The 18774-nt window shown below is 43.8% G+C and overlaps 1 protein-coding gene across 7 annotated transcripts in view; it reads right to left on the reverse strand.

Annotated features, from left to right (window-relative positions):
- PRMT7 (protein arginine methyltransferase 7) overlaps positions 1 to 18774 on the reverse strand; it is a 79472-nt gene that overhangs the window by 60358 nt on the left and 340 nt on the right. The window lies entirely within an intron of this gene.

Here is an 18774-nt window from a genome sequence, read left to right on the forward strand (position 1 = left end):
TACTTTATCTCTCGCCGAGGTTTAATACATCTCCCCCAATGTCTTTATCCATTGTGCAAAGTGATCTGTACATTCTCAATGTAACACCATGGCAGGATTTATACATGTGTTCATATAAACACATGCCTCTGAGACAGTGATTTTCAATCTTTTTCAAATTGCGGCACACCAAACGAGATCTTAAAATTACTAAGGCACATCAGTACCTCACGGAAAAAAAAAACACACATTGGACCCCACGGAAAAAACACTCACAAATTAGCTCCCCACAGGAAAAAGAACAGACATTGGCCCCCACAGAATAAAAACAAACACACTGGGCCCCACAGAAATTAAACAAACACACACATTGGCCCCCACAGACAAAAAAAAAAAAATCACAAAAACCAATAAAAAAAATAAATAAATCACATTGGCCTCCAAGGAAAAAATTAAATAGCCAGCTGAGAAGGATCACTGTCGTCCCTGTTCTGTCCCTCATCGGCTGGGGTAGCTATCTATGGCACTAGTGTCTAGAACTGTATATTATACATATAGTTTTAACTATCACTTACAAAAATAGGCAGTATTAATCTCTACTTAGTATGCTTTTCAATCAAGTTATAATACTGACAGTAATGCATTTAATAACAAAACTCGCAAATTATGTTATTCTGTATCCATTTGTACAAGTGACTTTTCACGTTTGCCACAAACAATGTTACTCCAGCTGGTCAGTTCTTAATTAAGTTGTAGCACAAAAGAATCCACAATATTATAATTAGATGTTGTTATGAATCCATAGAAAAAAGGAATAGTTTCCACATTTATCTATCAGCACTTATCTCCCCGTTGTTCAGTCTTTTAGTTGGAATGTATATAGAAAGAGACAGTGAAAAAGTTCCACTATATTATATTCAATTGCCGTTAATTAGTATCCCAGCAACTTACTGCCCTTTAGTAATCCGTCCTCGACATGTGGATCCTGTATAAGCGCTTTCAGGATCCAATAATCCAGTCCGCCGTGTGTCTGTAAGTAATCACAAAAAGTAAACGGCTGGCGCTGGACTAATATAGTTGTATGCCTTGGCAATCTGCAGCCTCTATATTTGGGTAATTACCAATCCCCTTCTGAGGAAGCTGCTGACGTGATAGTAGGCGGGGAGACGCGTTAAGGATACCAGCTCCAAACTACAAGTGCTGTGAGCCGGGACACTGTCCTACATCGTGGTAGTCTGAGTATACTTATCGGGATATAGCTGCACACTGGGGACGATGCCAGCAGCTGGGAGGATAAGGATTTGTGATTACTTACAGACACACGGCGGACTGGATTACTGGATCCTAAAAGCGCTTATACAAGATCCACATGTCGAGGACGGATTACTAAAGGGCAGTAAGTTGCTGGGATACTAATTAACGGCAATTGAATATAATATAGTGGAACTTTTTCACTGTCTCTTTCTATATACATTCCAACTAAAAGACTGAACAACGGGGAGATAAGTGCTGATAGATAAATGTGGAAACTATTCCTTTTTTTCTATGGATTCATAACAACATCTAACTATAATATTGTGGATTCTTTTGTGCTACAACTTAATTAAGAACTGACCAGCTGGAGTAACATTGTTTGTGGCAAACGTGAAAAGTCACTTGTACAAATGGATACAGAATAACATCATTTGCGAGTTTTGTTATTAAATGCATTACTGTCAGTATTATAACTTGATTGAAAAGCATACTAAGTAGAGATTAATACTGCCTATTTTTGTAAGTGATAGTTAAAACTATATGTATAATATACGGTTCTAGACACTAGTGCCATAGATTGAGCTGAATCTGTTTTATAGGTGATATCATGTTATCAATAGTGTTGCTAAACTGTTTTATGAACAGAGATTAATTAAATGGTATATTGAGGCTGTGTTAAATTTAAAATTGAAAATGTGTACCATCTATGTAACCGTATCATTTTTGTAATTTTATGTGGATTATATGATCTGAATTGTGCCGGTCAGCAATGATATTTTTATAATTAAAATTCAAATTGTGTTTTAAATAAATTTGTTTGGACCATCAGCACCTCTATTTTCTATATTTATTTAGTTCCTTTTTTGGGGATTGGTAATTGCCCCATTATGGAGGCTGCAGATTGCCAAGGTATATAGCTATATTAGTCCAGCGCCAGCCGCTTACTTATTTCCAGATACAGGGCTGGTTGCACTTGCCGGGATTCGGGAGGCGGCGCCGGAGACTCACATTCTGTCACATGAAGGGGGGGGCAGCTGTTAACTGTCCTCCTGCTGGGTGCCTCGGGCACACATTGCGCTTTAAGCAGCAGCGGCCGCCCAGCGCCAGCAGAGACTAGAGAGAAAATGAGGTGGGCGGACGGTGTTCCACCCTCAGGGCCGTTGCTCTCTGTGCGGTGGCACCGGCCGCACCACCCTAGTTTCGGCCCTGCTCTGGTGTATCTCTCATGGGTGCAGGGTGTGCGGTATGGGGTTCCCTGTGACCCATGGTCCGTGTGCACTGCACTCTCTGCACCTATTACAGATATGCCATTGAATTCAACAACAAATCATGTTCCACTCTCATGTATAACTGCTTACTGTGACGTAGGATCCGTCTTACATAATAATTAGTGTCATTTATTAATCATTCCATCACTTCATCTATTGAGAGTTTTCTGTCTCCCTGGTCAGTAACCTGAACTCTGACATTTCTAAGGTACTTATGTGCCTGAATAACATGTGGATTACAGTAATTCTATGGGAAATCCGGTGACAAAAATGAGACTCCATGTTTCTCTCTCTATCTAGTGTTTATCTATCTCTGTTTCTCTCTCTATTTAGTGTTTATCTATCTCTGTTTCTCTCACCGTGTTTCCATTGGTCATGTAGCAGTGATACAGTAGTTCTGGCTACAGATGACCACTGAAAAAGATTATGGACCTCATTCAGACCTGCACCTAAGCGCTCGCAAGCGGGTCGATGTTTAGGCCCTGCGCACGCGCAGCGGCCGCACTGCTCGTGCGCAAGCCCCGGAGCGAGAGAGATTGATCGACCCGGCTATCAATGTTGATCGACAGCTCGCCCCTTTTGTAGGCGTGGCGGGGGGGTGGTTTCAAAAATGGAGGTGTTCCTTAAGGAACGCCTGCCGTTTTGTGGGCGGCCGCACTGACATCAGCAGTGATGTCAGTGGGGAGCTTCCTGCTCGATCAGAGCAGGAAGCTCCCTGCGGCTTGCGGTTGCCGAGACCCAACCTTAGGGTCTCGTCGCAAGCCCCGATGGTTGCGATGGTCTTGACCATTGCGACCGTCAACCTGGTCGGTCGCTAAAGCTGTGGGTGGTAACCCACAGCTTAGCTAGCGACCAGGAGGCCGCACTTCAAAACCCAAGCGGCCGCCCACATTCAGAGCGACCGCTCGCATTTTGCAAGCACCTCTGAATGAGGGCCTATGACTTAATGTTACATAAAACATTCTGACGGATTAGCGAAGCAGTTTACAGTTTTTTAAATCACATTTCTGTCATCTGTAGGCACCTCTCTGTCAGTATAAAACAAAGCTTCAAACATCCCGCCAATGATTGCATGCATACCGGCCTTTAGTAACGCCGTATACATGTACATTTTAGCACATGACGCTTGTGGCGACAAGAGCTGTCCTTTGCGGTGCAGGAACCTAGAAATCCCCCTGGGAGTACATCTGCGCATGTGCAACCGTCTGCCTGAGTCACGGGGGACACTGGAAGGGTCTTACTGGATCCCTCTCATGTAATACTCCAATAAGATAGGCTGCTATTAGGCTATGCCATCTCCGGAAAGCACTTGCTGCATACGGTAATTGTGGTCAAGCCTCCGAAAATGGCATTTTTGGAGGTCTGACCGCATTTTTCAACATGCCACCCAGGAAGTGACACATCTCTAACAACTGCTTAATGTCTCCTCATTCTGATAATTATGGTAAGAAATAAATGAGACGTAACTGAACAGTGAAAGCTCCAGTCTCACTATGAGGCAGGCTCAGGCTTCTATATAACCTTGGGGGTGATATTTGTATTCTAGACATGTTTAATGGTTTTTTTTTTCTTGTTCTTTTACCCAGTAGACATGTTTAATACTCTTCACGTAGATCCACAGCAGAGATATCACACTGACATATGGAGAAAAGCAGGACGTCAGTGCAATATATGTCAGCTCTTGGGATCAGATTGTACTCTGGACTCTTAAACACCTCAGGAGCACATGGAATGTAAAATCTCTTGGACTTTAATATTGATTTATGGAATTTATACAGAACATTAAATGTTTATGTACTTGTATTATCATCAATAAAGTATATAGAAAACATGATAATGCCTGTGATCTAGAAACTGGTGGATGGTGTCATCTGTACAGTGTTCGCAAATACGCGCTATATATACGCATTGAGCACCTGGGACTCACTTTTGAAAAGTAGCTGGGTCTCTGGGGACGCGCTGTGGCCAATCCCTGACAGCTGGCTGCAGCATAGCGTGTCCCCCCTGCAGAGAAAGACACAACGCTGTCTATTATAGCAGCCAATGAGAGTCAGACAGACTCTCATTGGCTGCTGCTGTGGAAAGCCGTGCTGGGATCAAGTGTCTGATCCCAGCATTGGCACAGCTGCAGGGGCAGGCAGAGGAGACGTGTCCCCTGCAGGACACATCCGTGCCTGGCGCTGTGACAGTGTGTTTGCTCCCAGCGCCGGGTAAGCAGCCGCGGCGGGTACCCGGTGAAGGGACCGCCTGGTCCCTTCCACCAGCATCAGTGGTAAAGTGGCGACGGGAGAAGCTTGGCTCCGTGCGCAAGCTAAGCGGAGCTCACTGACCGGAAGCCAAGAAGCAGCGGCAGTTATTTGGCACTGGCCGTGAGCCAAACACGGCTCGCGGTCCAGCAGCCAATACGAGGCAGATGCGACGAGCCAATCGCGGCTCACGACGTCATAGCCCCGCCCACTCTCGGCATCTTGTATTAGACGCCGCTGAGCGGGAAACTTCAGTAAGCCGGCGGAAGGGAGGAGTGAAGACTTCCCGAAGAGAAAAGTTTTGCGGCAACAGTTCCGGCGGCCACGCAAGAGGCCAGAAGACGGCGTGATCAAGGAAGAAGAAAGGAAGAGGCGGTGCTGCTGGCCAGGACAGGCCAGCGACAGAAGAATGAAGCTGAGGACCGGAGAGGACTGTGGGGGTGGAAACAAAAAGAGCTAACGAAGCTCCCCCCCGCAGCCTCTTCCACCGTACCGGTAGGCGGCCTTGGGCCACTGGTATTTAACCCCTCCCTAGACCACCAGGGTTGTTGGGCACTAGGCCCGTGGGATATATTCAGGCAATAGGCCCAGGTCACTAAAGGGCAAATAGGTGGGCCACTACTGGGGGCACTGCATAGGGGGGGACTATTACTGGGGGCACTGCATAGGTGGGGACTATTACTGGGGGCACTGCATAGGTGGGGACTATTACTGGGGGCAATGCATTGGGGGGGACTATTACTAGGGGCAATGCATAGGAGGGGACTATTACTGGGGGCAGTGCATGGGGGGGGACTATTACTGGGGGCAATGCATAGGGGGACTACTACTGGGGGCAATGCATAGGGGGACTACTACTAGGGGCAATTCATAGGTGGACTTAATGTGCAGAATCATTTGTAAGGGGTATTACTGCATTGCATAATGTGGGGCATAATGTGTAAAGGCCGGGCATGGCTGTGTGGCAAAATGTGTAAAGGCCGGGCATTAATATGTGGCATAATGTGTAAAGGGCATTTATGTTCAGCATAATGTGTAAAGGCCGGGCATTGCTGTGTGGCATAATGTGTAAAGGGCATTAATGTGCGGCATAATGTGTAAAGGCTGGGCATTGCTGTGTGGCATAATGTGTAAAGGGCCTTAATGTTCAGCATAATGTGTAAATGCCAGGCATTGCTGTGTGGCATAATGTGTAAAGGGCATTTATGTGCGGCATAATGTGTAAAGGCTGGGCATTGTTGTGTGGCATAAAGTGTAAAGGGCATTAATGTTCAGCATAATGTGTAAAGGCCGGGCATTGCTGTGTGGCATAATGTGTAAAGGGCATTAATGTGCGGCATAATGTGTAAAGGCCGGGCAATGCTGTGTGGCATAATGTGCGGTATAATATGTAAAGGCTGGGCATTTATCCTTTGATAAATATGCCTATTATTACCTAAAGCGTTATTCATAGGCTAACCATACTAGCACTCTAAAACGGGACTCATGAATTAATTACAAAGGTTCTGTGGCTGGCTGACTTCATGCCTGGATTTCACCTGGTTTTAATGAGCCTGTGTAATCCATGAGTGTCCCAGTTTAAAGGAATGATATGGTAAGCCTACTTATACACTATGGGGTTTGGGAACAGACAAGTCATATTACCTGAAAGATCATTGAGGCATTAAAACATGCATTTAAGGGGCATGTGGGGATATCTTATGCTGTTGGGGGTATCAGGTGGGCATTTTAGAGGCATGTGGGGATGTGTGGTGGCATGTGGGGAGGTCTGAGAGGCATATGGGGAGCTCTAAACCATAAATTATGATGGGACCCAGAAATGGCCAGGTAGGACCCCATTTTTTTAAAGTGGTGGGTCCCTGGGACACACATATTTTGTCACTCACCGCGATCACTGCCAGCATGATAGCTTTCATCACACAATAACCTCATTAACATTCTAGTAACCTCAATACTGGTGATGGGTAGCAAGTGTTGATCTGCCGACATACAGTAGCTGCCTGGAGTAACTGGACATAATGTTGGATGGAGACGATGTAAATATATATGTAGTCAACTACTGCCTCATGGTAATAACATGTAAACATTTTGTATTGACAGCAAAAACAACAGTGACACCTGGATGCTGAAATGTTCTCAAAGGATTCGGAAATCCTTTTTTTTTATATTCATTGCTTTTTATTTCTTCATTTGAAAGTATTTGTGAAAGGAGATAATCCAATGAATGGACTTTCTTCCATGGCATGAAAGGTATGCATGGCATTCAAGGTGCAATACATTACTTTCATTATTTTCCATTTCATAAACAAAAACACATTTATATCATCCTTCATCAGACAGAGGGCGGGATACATCAAGCATCGCATTTTGCATGCGATGCATCCCGCCACGCCGGTATGGATGAAGATCTGCGAGTAAGATCGCAAAGGACAGCTCTCCCGATAAAAGCAGTCCTTCATCATAGAGGGACTTCCGGGTTTATGACCCAGAATTCCCCAGTACGACATGCGCGCCACCAGGGTTGCTGGGAGGGATCCCATTGGATCCGTTTCACGTCACTACGCAAAAAGAAACCAATAGGCTTCTATTGGGCAACACCATCTATAGATGGCTTTGCCCACCGGGTCCAAGCTCCGAAAAGCTTTGCTTTCTGAAGCTTGGTGCATAGGAGAAATGAGGTTGAACCCGCGAAAATTGCACTTTTGGGGGTTTGACTGCATAACTGAGGAAAGGTATGCAGTCAAACGGCGCTCTCTCTCCCATAGAGAGAGAGCGTCGTCCTCCATGCGACTGTGGCCCTGGCCAATGTGAGGCATGTACAATGAGAGAGGTCGTATCCAGACCACCTATTCCTGCTAGTGCACAGAGCGCTAACATGGCAAAGCATCAGTTTAGCTGCCTGATATATGGTCCTGCGCTCCATTCTAGCCAGGGCCGGACTGGGACTAAAAATAGGCCCTGGCATTTAAAGAACACACAGGCCCAACTCAGCGTCAGCATCTGGCTCCTGGCAAGGACTCCTCCCCTTACTATTCCTGGCTCCTCCTACTTCTTAGTCTATGCTCTTACAATTATAATTAATATTAGAACAACATACAAGTGTACATCATTCTCTGTATTATGCTCATCCTGTAGGGGATTCAAACATGTGCCATAGTCAGATATTTGGTTGGTTTCTGTTAGGTATAGCTGGCACTTCATTGGTGTGGGTCACACACAAAGAAAAGCTTAGCAGTTGTAGAGGATTAGATAGTGTTCAATGTAGGATTTTTTTAGGACAGGGGTGCTGAACGCAGAGAAGGACACATGTGAGCACACCAAAGCAGAGCCGTTACTACTCATTTTGGTGCCCTGTGTACGTGAAGAGCATTGGTGCCCCCTCCATACCTCAAGCAGGGAGAGCATGCATGTTAGAAAAAAAATAAATAAAAGGGGGCGTGACCACACAATAGTACCACTTCAAATTATGCCACACAGTAGTGCCCCTTAGTCATTACTCTGCACAGTAGTGACCCTTAGTCACGTTACATCACACAGTATTGCCCCTTACTGATTATGTCACACAGTGTAATGCCCATACACATTATGCCACATACCGTGATGCCCTTTACACATTCAGCTGACCGCCCATACACTTGTTGCAGAGGAAGGCCGCTGATGACTGACAGCTCAACTGGGCGGGCACATGTAAATGCCAACCCAGTTGTGACACCAGTCATGACACATGTGGCTGACGATTAGTAAGTGTGTATGCACAATTGTCAGATAGGACGGCGGATCGGCCGAATGGCCAATCCGTCGTCCTATTGTGTAGTATAAAAAGTTAAAATCAGGGGCTTGCTTACCAAACTACAGTATAAAAGGCTCTTTTGCAGGAAAAAGCAGGTGCTATTGTCCGCAGCTGTATTGTCTGGCTCCCTTTTATTCTGTCTGCATATCTCGTACCTACCCATTCTTACATATCCCCATTATCTCTTCTTTATCTTCCTTATGACTACCCTTAGTAAACATAAAAAGGTCACAGCAAAACCCCCATAAAACTACTGAAAACAATAAACCATGTACAATACCAAACATATTTTCTACTTTAAATTAAATATGCGATTAACTACACTACAAATATTACATATGCTGACATACTGCTAATAATGAAAATAAATTGTCAATCAAACCAAAACAAATTAAGATTTGGTTCATTTAACCCTTTCAGTCTCAGAGGCTTTAAATTGTGAGATCTTCAGTACAATTTTACTTATTCTGAAATAAACTGTCAAATAACCATATTATGGGGCATGTTTATCAATTATCAAGTTTTGACCCAATAATTATAATTTCTTATGGCGGCCATAAGAAATTACTATCACCAGAATGTATTAGGAATCACATGCAAGATAGGAGACCTCCCCAGCGATGTGTTGGAATGGAAGCTATCACTAATGTGATCACTTTCCTTCTCCTTTGGTACCCCACTGCGCTACTGCATATACACAGTCTGCTGACCACGCATGTGCCAGCGCCCATTGCCGGGGAGGGATCCTACAGATCCCTTTCCCAATAACTACTGAAAAATGTGGCCTATAGGCTACAATGGCTAGCGCCATCTGGAGATGGCATTAGCTACTGGGCCAAGCTCTGGAATGTGAAGCATACTGGAGCTTGGTATATTCGGTACTTAAGAAGCCTCCCATAGAAACCACATTGGTTGCTATGAAGATTGACGTGACCACACAGGTGTGACCATCACTACCGGGCAGAATAATGAGAGAGGCGACCGCAGACCATGATCTTTACAAAGCAGCCGCCCAAATTCAGATACCTGCTGTTGAGCTGTATATATATATATATATCTATCCTAGAATGCCCATGGCGAACATTTCGCCAATTTGAACCCAGAACATACATACTGCAAATGCTTCTTTAGATAATGGCTAGATCATATGTTAATACGACGGAATCAGGTAATAAAATATGTGTGTGAAACATAACCGGGTAAGTCACCCCCTTTTATGGTTTGGGGGGATTTTTTTATTATAAAATTTTGACAATTTGTCAGTGCGATAATATATTTGGCCATGGACTCTGAAGCAAAATGGACCGTTTCCAGGGGGTATTGCAAGCTGAGCCCCTATAGATGCAAATGATAATACACTGTTACTCCGCCTCACCGTCTCCCAGCCTCCCGCCAATCAGCGGCTGCCGGCAGCTCTCATGGAAAGCAGAGAAAAGAAATGTTGCTTTAAAAACGCAAACCCAGTGCTGATTGGCTGAGAGTTGCGAGCCTGGAATCGACGTGGAGAAAGAAGGAGAGGGAAGAGCACTCCCTACGGCAGCAGCCTCATGTGTTGTGCCGTCCGCGCTCCCTCCCTCATTATGTAATAGTTACGTCAGGCAGCCAGGCGGCCAATCAGGAGGCACACTGGGCAGAACGTAAACAGTATCCACACATGGATAGGGCGCCGGGTCCATGCGAGAGCACAGACCACCAGTAGTGCGTGACAACAGCAGCCGGTGGCGGATACCCCTATCCTGCTTCCCTCGGGTCACTTGGCGGCTATGTGTTCTGGTATGTTAGCTATCCCAAAGCATTTATTATTAATTCCAAATTCTGCTAATTATTGCTATTTGAAATCCGTCGCAAAATAAATCACATGAATATCTTAATTAGTCTTTGAGGTATTCAAGGAGTGGACAAATATATTTACTAAAATGTGGGTGTTTAGAAGTGGAGATGTTGCCCATTGCAACCAATCATATTCTAGCTATTATCTTCTAGAAGGTGCTAGATAAATGTTAAATAGAATCTGATTCGCTATGGGCAACATCTACACTTCTAAAAACCCACATTTTAGTAAATATCCCCCTCAGAGACTGTAAGATTTGTAAATATTCTGATGAAGGGCAGTCCATCCCCAAAACATAGACAGCCAGTAAATCCCTGAATTTTCACTAATCTTACAGTGTCTGAGTGCAGCCTAATTTTGTGGTGAATATATACTATATTCTAATATAGTATATAATAAATCAATTATTCATTAATTAATGGTTACAGACATTTTGCAGAAGATGAATCAGGAGGCATACCTAACAATCAGTTGCTGGCTGAGCTGACAAGCCATATGCTGAAATAATCTGTGACGCTGTGAATATTCCAGTGATCTGATTGGCTACACTTTGTTATATCACCTAGTGTAACCTAGGATGAAGATATGGACACATGAGGAGAGTCTATACATACATACATATATATACATGCCACACCGTATATATACACATATATAGGGTGTGGTATGCACACTAAACCCCACACTGTATATACAGTCAGGTGCATAAATATTGGGACATTGACAGAATTTTCATATTTTGGCCTCTATTCACCACCACAATGGCTTTGAAATGAAACAAACAAAATGTGCTTTAACTGCAGACTTTCAGATTTAATTTGAGGGTAATTACATCCAAATCAGGTGAACGGTGTAGGAATTACAATGGTTTCTATATGTGCCTCCCACTTTTTAAGGGGCCAAAAGTAATGGGACTATCAACTCAAAAGCTATTTCATGGACAGGTGTGGGCTATTCCCTCATTATTTCATTAGCAATTAAGCAGGTAAAAAGGTCTGGAGTTGATTCTAGGTGTGACATTTGCATTTGGAATCAGTTGCTGTCGACTCTCAATATGAGACCCAAAGAGCTGTCACTATCAGTGAAGCAAGCCATCATTAGGCTGAAAAATCAAAACAAACCCGTCAGAGAGATAGCAAAAACATTAGGTGTGGCCAAATCAACTGTTTGGAACATTCTTAAAAAGAAAGAACGCACCGGAGAGCTCAGCAACACCAAAAGGCCCGTAAGACCACAGAAAACAACTGTGGTGAATGACAGAAGAATTATTTCCCTGGTGAAGAAAAACCCCTTCACAACAGTTGGCCAAATCAAGAACACTCTCCAGGAGATAGGTGTATATGTGTCAAAGTCAACAATCAAGAGAAGACTGTGAATACAGAGGGTTCACCACAAGATGTAAACCATTTGTGAGCCACAAAAACAGGAAGACCAGATTAGAGTTTGCCAAACAACATCTAAAAAAGCCATTACAGTTCCGGAACAACATCCTATGGACAGATGAGACAAAGATCAACTTGTACCAGAGTGATGGGAAGAGAAGAGTATGGAGAAGGAAAGGAACTGCTCATGATCCAATACATACCACCTCATCAGTGAAGCATGGTAGTGGTAGTGTCATGGCGTGGGCATGTATGGCTGCCAATGGAACTGGTTCCCTTGTATTTATTGATGATGTGACTGCTGACAAAAGCAGCAGAATGAATTCTGAAGTGTTTCGGGCAATATTATATGCTCATATTCAGTCAAATGCTTCAGAACTCATTGGACGGCGCTTCACAGGCAGATGGACAATGACCCGAAGCATACTGCAAAAGCAAACAAAGAGTTTTTTAAGGCTAAAAAGTGGAATGTTATGCAATGGCCAAGTCAAACCCCTGACGTGAATCCGATTGAGCATGCATTTCACTTGATGAAGACAAAACTGAAGGGAAAATGCCCCAAGAACAAGCAGGAACTGAAGACATTTGCAGTAGAGGCCTGGCAGAGCATCACCCGGGATGAAACCCAGCATCTGGTGATGTCTATGCATTCCAGACTTCAGGCTGTAATTGCCTGCAAAGGATTTGCAACAAAGTATTAAAAAGTGAAAGTTAGATTTAGGATTGTTTAGTTTGTCCCATTACTTTTGGCCCCTTAAAAAGTGGGAGGCACATATAGAAACCATTGTAATTCCTACACCGTTGGATGGAATTACCCTCAAATTAAATCTGAAAGTCTGCAGTTAAAGCACATCTTGTTTGTTTCATTTCAAAGCCATTGTGGTGGTGAATAGAGGCCAAAATATGAAAATTCTGTCAATGTCCCAATATTTATGCACCTGACTGTACATGCAACACACTATATATACATGCCACACACTATATATGCATTCCACACCTGATATATACACACCATACCCTATATATACTGTACTTTCCACACCAAATATACACCCCACACACTCCATATATACAGATCACCACACCCCATACATACACCCCACACACTATATACGGGTTATTCCAAACCAAATCAACACAGGGTATCAACCTGATCATTTGAGATTGTAGTGGAATTTGGTATATTAATTGATACCTTGGGTATGAAGATAAATTCTAAATGTTAGACTGATAAGTACACTGGTTTTTAAGTTATATGCCTTTAAAGCTGGAATTTTTTTAATGAAAAACAGTAAAGCATCCTTGAGACCATTCATGTGTGGGGTTGCTTCTCAGCCAAGGGAGTGGGCTCACTCACAATTTTGCCTAAGAAAACAGCCATGAATAAAGAATGGTACCAAAATATCCTCCAAGAGCAACTTCTCCCAACCATCCAAGAACAGTTTGGTGACGAACAATGCCTTTTCCAGCATAATGGAGCACCTTGCCATAAGGCAAAAGTGATAACTAAGTGGCTCGGGGAACAAAACATCGAAAATTTTGGGTCCATAGCCATGAAACTCCCCAGACCTTAATCCCATTGAAAACTTGTGGTCAATCCTCAAGAGGCGGGTGGACAAACAAAAACCCACAAATTCTGACAAACTCCAAGCACTGATTAGGCAAGAATGGGCGGCCATCAGTCAGTATGTGGCCCAGAAGTTGATTGACAATAAAAGCCTTTGACATCTATGAAATGCTTGTACTGTAATTTTACTTAGTATACCATAGTAACATCTGACAAAAAGGTCTAATAACACTGAAGCAGCAAACTTTGTGAAAAACAATACTTGTGTCATTCTCAAAACTTTTGGCCGTGGCTGTTCCTACAGAAGACACTTAAGGACTGATTTTCTACTACAGTCAATTTCTGGACTGTATGTGGATAATGTGGATATATATGGGACTGTAACACCTTTACATACTGATAAAATAATCAAGGATACTGCACATCAGATAACTTTAAGTGCCCCAGAGCGCACCACGTTATATTTATTCATATAACTTACACTTCATCAATGTTTTAATCTTTCTCCAGAATAAATGTGAGCCACCATTTGTTGCCATAGACAGAAGCTACATATACATATCCTCTATGCTCTCTATGGGGCTACCGATCTACAGTCTCTCACTCTCTGAGGGGGTTTCTACATCTATCTACAGTCTCTCACTCTCTTGGGGGTTTCTACATCCATCTACAGATGTGTCCACATACATCTAGCCCCCTTGCATGTTAAACAGTCCTAGTCGCGCTATGACGTGGCGTGACTTGGTACCACAGAGCGTTTTTTAAGCAACTTCTTACCGTCAAATGCGTCTTATTCGCACATCCGTGCGAATAGAACACACAAGCAGCTTCTGCTGATTAAAATGATATGTGGCATGCCTATGTTATGTGTATGACTGCAGTTATATCTGCATGCAAAATGCCATGTTACAGTGTCACAGCCACTTACACTGTAACGTAACATTTTGCATGCACAAACACCCGTAGTTGCACACAGAACATAGGCATGCTGCATATCATTTTAATCAGCAGAAGCTGTGTGAATAAGACGCACTAGAAGGTAAAAAGTCGCTCACAGCGCCCCATTTAATCCTAAGAGGGGCGTGGCTATGCCTTCCACAATTAGGCCATTCCTCCTTCACCCAGGCCGGCCTCTTTATGCCCCTATATCTACAGAGACTCAATCACTGGGGGGGGGGTGTGTTCTGCATCTATCTATCTGTCGTCTCTAAATCTCTGGGGTGTTCTACATCTATCTATCTATCGTCTCTCACTCTCTGGGGGTTTCTACATCTATCTATCTACAGTCTTTCACTTTCTGGGGGGTTTCTACATCTCCGCCATTTGGGCATCAATGTCCTTCTAAGGGTAGCAAGGCCCTTAGGACCTTGGTGGATGTTGCCCTATTGTTGCTGGTTGCAAAGGGGCCCCCATAATAGTTCAAGTTTCAGGGCCCCAAAATGTAGATCCGCCACTGTGTGTATGGCAGGATGGTGCGGGCAGAGATTGGGGGTGAAGGGATATGGGACTGAGCAAGGGGGCGTTACAAAGCAATGGGGAAGAGGGGGAGACGGACAGAGCATCAGAGTGACAGAACAGAGAGTGGAGAGGGAAATTTTGACTGCATCCTAGTGACGGTCCCAGAAACGCAAGCGTTACAAGAGTATTTTGCATGTATGATTTTCATATCCAGCCTATAAAAATATATATATATATTTAATATAAAAAAATATTATTCATTAATTATTAGATGCTATCTCAATAGAATTTCTCTATAATACAACAGCTATAATCACTACAGTAACAGGGTTTCAGTGCACCTCTGTGAGTGGGGCCGTGTTTTAACGATGCTCCGGGAAGCTCCCCAGGCTGCAGCTTGCATCTGCGGAGCAGTACCACTAGTAGCTGCAGGGTGCTGTTCCAGGCAGGGCCGGATTAAGCCTTCGGGGGGCCCGGGACACTTAAGATAGGGGTCCTCTCCCCGTTATCAGCACTGGCTGTGCCCGCTGTGTATGTACGCAGCAGTGTATGCCCAACCAGCACTGCTGGGGGCACACTATATAGACAGATAGATAAATATAGATAGATAATATATATAATCTAACTCATATTATATATATATATATATATATATAAATATATTTCGTTATTTTCTCTCTCACCCCCCCACTCCTTATATAATATGTCTCTCCTCCCCCCCCTCACACCTTATATCAGTGATTTTCAACGCGCGGCACAACGAATAAGATTTTAAAATTGCCAAGGCACACTCTCAGTGCCCGGCGGAGAAAGACACGCACCTTCTTCCCCATGGGATGGGGGGGAACACATACATTGGCCTGCACAGAAAACAAAATAAAACACATTGGCCCCCAAATAAAAAGAAAAAAAAAATCACATTGTCCCCACAGAAAGCAAAATAATACACAATGTATCTCACATAAAAAACACAATCACACTGGCCCCCACAGAATGCACAATAACACATTGGCCCCTACCTGTCCATAGCAAGGAAAAGTGCTCCTTGTCCCTCAGCTGTGGAAGTGGGTGTAGCCAGTCAAACGCACTGCTCAGCAGTGAGCACTGTGCGGGCGAGACGGCATGCGTGACCTATGATGTCACATCACCACGTTTCCATTGGTCACGGCCTGGGCAGCGGCTGAGCCACCAGGAAGAGCCCAGCACTGCCCGGGCCCAAGGTTAAGAATTTCACTGTGGGCTCTCCGGCAGCACACTTGGGAACTGCTTGTGGCACACTAGTATGCCGCGACACAGCAGTTGAAAAATGCTGCTCTAAAAACTTTAAATGGGAGTGACATGTGAAATTGTGCTTTAGTCATGCATATAAGGCAACACAGCAGATTTTCATGGTGTTGCTATGGGCAACACTATCATTTCTACTTGGTTACATGTTAAACATTTATCATATATGTCTGCAAACATATTTAAACATAGCCAAAAACGGTAAAAACTACTGAAAATAATTTTACACACAGAGGTAAATAATATTTTTTACATGTCAAAAGGGCACGTTAAGATGTGTGTAATGTCATTCTGGTGGCTCACAAGTGCACACTAGATCAGGCTATTGAGAAAACTGCTTGCCGTGTAATGCTGGTCACACTAGCATTCAGTTTCATGCAAGTCAGCAGCAGATGCAACCCTGTATCGTCCTATGCAGTAAACGCGGATATCAGCCCCTGTATGCGGAGTTGGCCCCAACGCTCCAATCCAACTGCTTGTGACAGTAGACATCATTATTTGTGTGCATCTACACCAGCACTATCCTTGGCGCAGGAGATCCATCTGAATCCTCACCTCTGAATAGCCCGTAATTTTGCATATACGCCCACAGATAACCCGCAGTACACTTAATCTATGTTGGAAATCCCAGTTCGATTTACTCAGCCTCAAGTGGAGATGACACGTAGGTGCTTATAGTCTCCTGTAGTTGTTCAAAGTTGCATACACTCAGAGCATGCTCAGTGTGAAACATCGCCAGAACTGTCCAGAAAATGGACTTGCGTGTAGCTTCAGGCCCAATAGCTGCAAACTGGAATTATATCAGTATGTGTGGCACCTATACTATGGACACACCAGTAAATAGCCTGATATAATCATCTTTGGGCATGTTTAGTAATCTGGTCCACAAATATCAGCCTGGCTATGGGGTCATCTGCCACTGATAATCACACCCCATGTGATCTGGTGGAGCCCAGACCTAGCACCGGGTAGACAGATTTGTAACGGTGATGACCAGTTAAAGAAAAAAACTTGATGCTTTAAACGGGATACAGTCAATATCCCGACAGTGGGGATTCCGGCGGTCAGAATGCTGGAGCCAGAATTGTGACACCTGTTAAATTCACAGACCCAGCATTATGACTGCCGGAATCCCGAAGTTAAGTAGCGGGGCTGGGGGAGGGTCAGCATTAGGGATTAGGGTTAGGCACTAAGGGGGGAGGGTTAGATTCAGGCACCAGGGAGGGAGGGTTAAAGTAGGGAGAGGGTTAAGATACCGGCGTCGGGATTCTGACCGCTTGGATCCCTAGCACCGGCATCCCCTACCCATCCACTTTAAACAGTCTAGCACATTTATTAATCCATCAACAGTATACACATTACAAATATGAATAAAATAATATTTGTAAAAATATTAATAAAACCCATAACAATAAGGCATTGAGCAGATGACATCACATACAAAACAGCACTCAGAAGTCTATGGAGTAATAATAATAATATACACACACTTAGGGCGGTATCCAATTAGCCCCGAACATTGTTCAGGAGCTAACTGATCCCTGGGATCGTCGAAAAACAGGGATTTTTGCCGATTATCCCCGTTTTTCGGGATAGGATAGTCCCACTGCGATCAATTAGCAGTGCTACTTTGGAGCTGCTAATTGGATACTGCTATTAGAAGCAGTGGCACTCAGGAAAAAAATAAAAAGTAGCTCTTAATGACAATGTTTCAATGTAGAAATGTCATTTTCATCACCCTGATGAAAGTGTTGCTTGTACATTAAAACGTTGTTCACTAAGAGCCACTGTGTTGTGTCGGTGTTTCCCTGAGTGCCACCAATTCTAAGTGTATTTGTCCACCACAGCTAGTGCAGGCATTGAAGGGCACCAGTCCTTACACCACCTCTAGGAGAGTGAATAGTTCAAAAGGAGGCGACACCCATGTAAGAAAAAATGACAAGTACACAAGTTTAGTCCTATCTATTTTGTTACCCAAGTGCCACCTTCTTTGGGATTGGGAAGATTTATCTCTACACTAAGGTCCGTATTCAATTTGAAGTGTTAAGTCCGGATCTGCGTTGTTTCCGCCGATGACGTCATTATCGCCTGTTTTGGTTTTACCCCGTATTCAATTTGAAAGACTTTCCGCCTAAGCGGAAAGTCAATGCAATGTAATAGGCGGTAAAGTATCGCCTATGAATGGCAGGTGGAAAAAAGTGCAGAATTGGGGTTTTGGGGTGCAACGTTGCGGGAACCCCCATGCAGCCTTCAGACAGTCCCCCAAAGGAAATCTGTGTCAAAAAAATGTTAAGAAAAACTTAAGGACACCCCAAAAATGTACTTTGCAAAAGGGAGCGAAAAAAATAAAAATGTTGGGGTACAAACTTAAAAACTAGCGAACTTTACTCTGAGGGGGTCCCCAAGTATGCCCAAAGTGTTTTTTTGATTGCAGGTATTTGCGGCAGGTGGATTTTTCACGATTTTCAGCTTTAAATATGCTGACTCCCATTTTCAAGTACCCCAAATTTGCTGGGATAACTTATTTTCTGGAAAAAATACTCCTAAATACTATTCTGCATCAGGTATAGAAAAACGCTATTTAGCAGCTATTGAGCCCATTTAAAAACACCAAATACCTTCAGAAAGCCAAATCAGGGGGTACCATAGTGAACCCCCATGTCAGAGCATCATTTGGGGGGTGTCAGGCTGATTTCCCCAAAACTGACGCCTACT

Source organism: Taudactylus pleione, unplaced genomic scaffold, assembly GCF_031769625.1.
Source record: "Taudactylus pleione unplaced genomic scaffold, aTauple2 ptg000117l, whole genome shotgun sequence".
Lineage (NCBI taxonomy): Eukaryota > Metazoa > Chordata > Amphibia > Anura > Myobatrachidae > Taudactylus > Taudactylus pleione.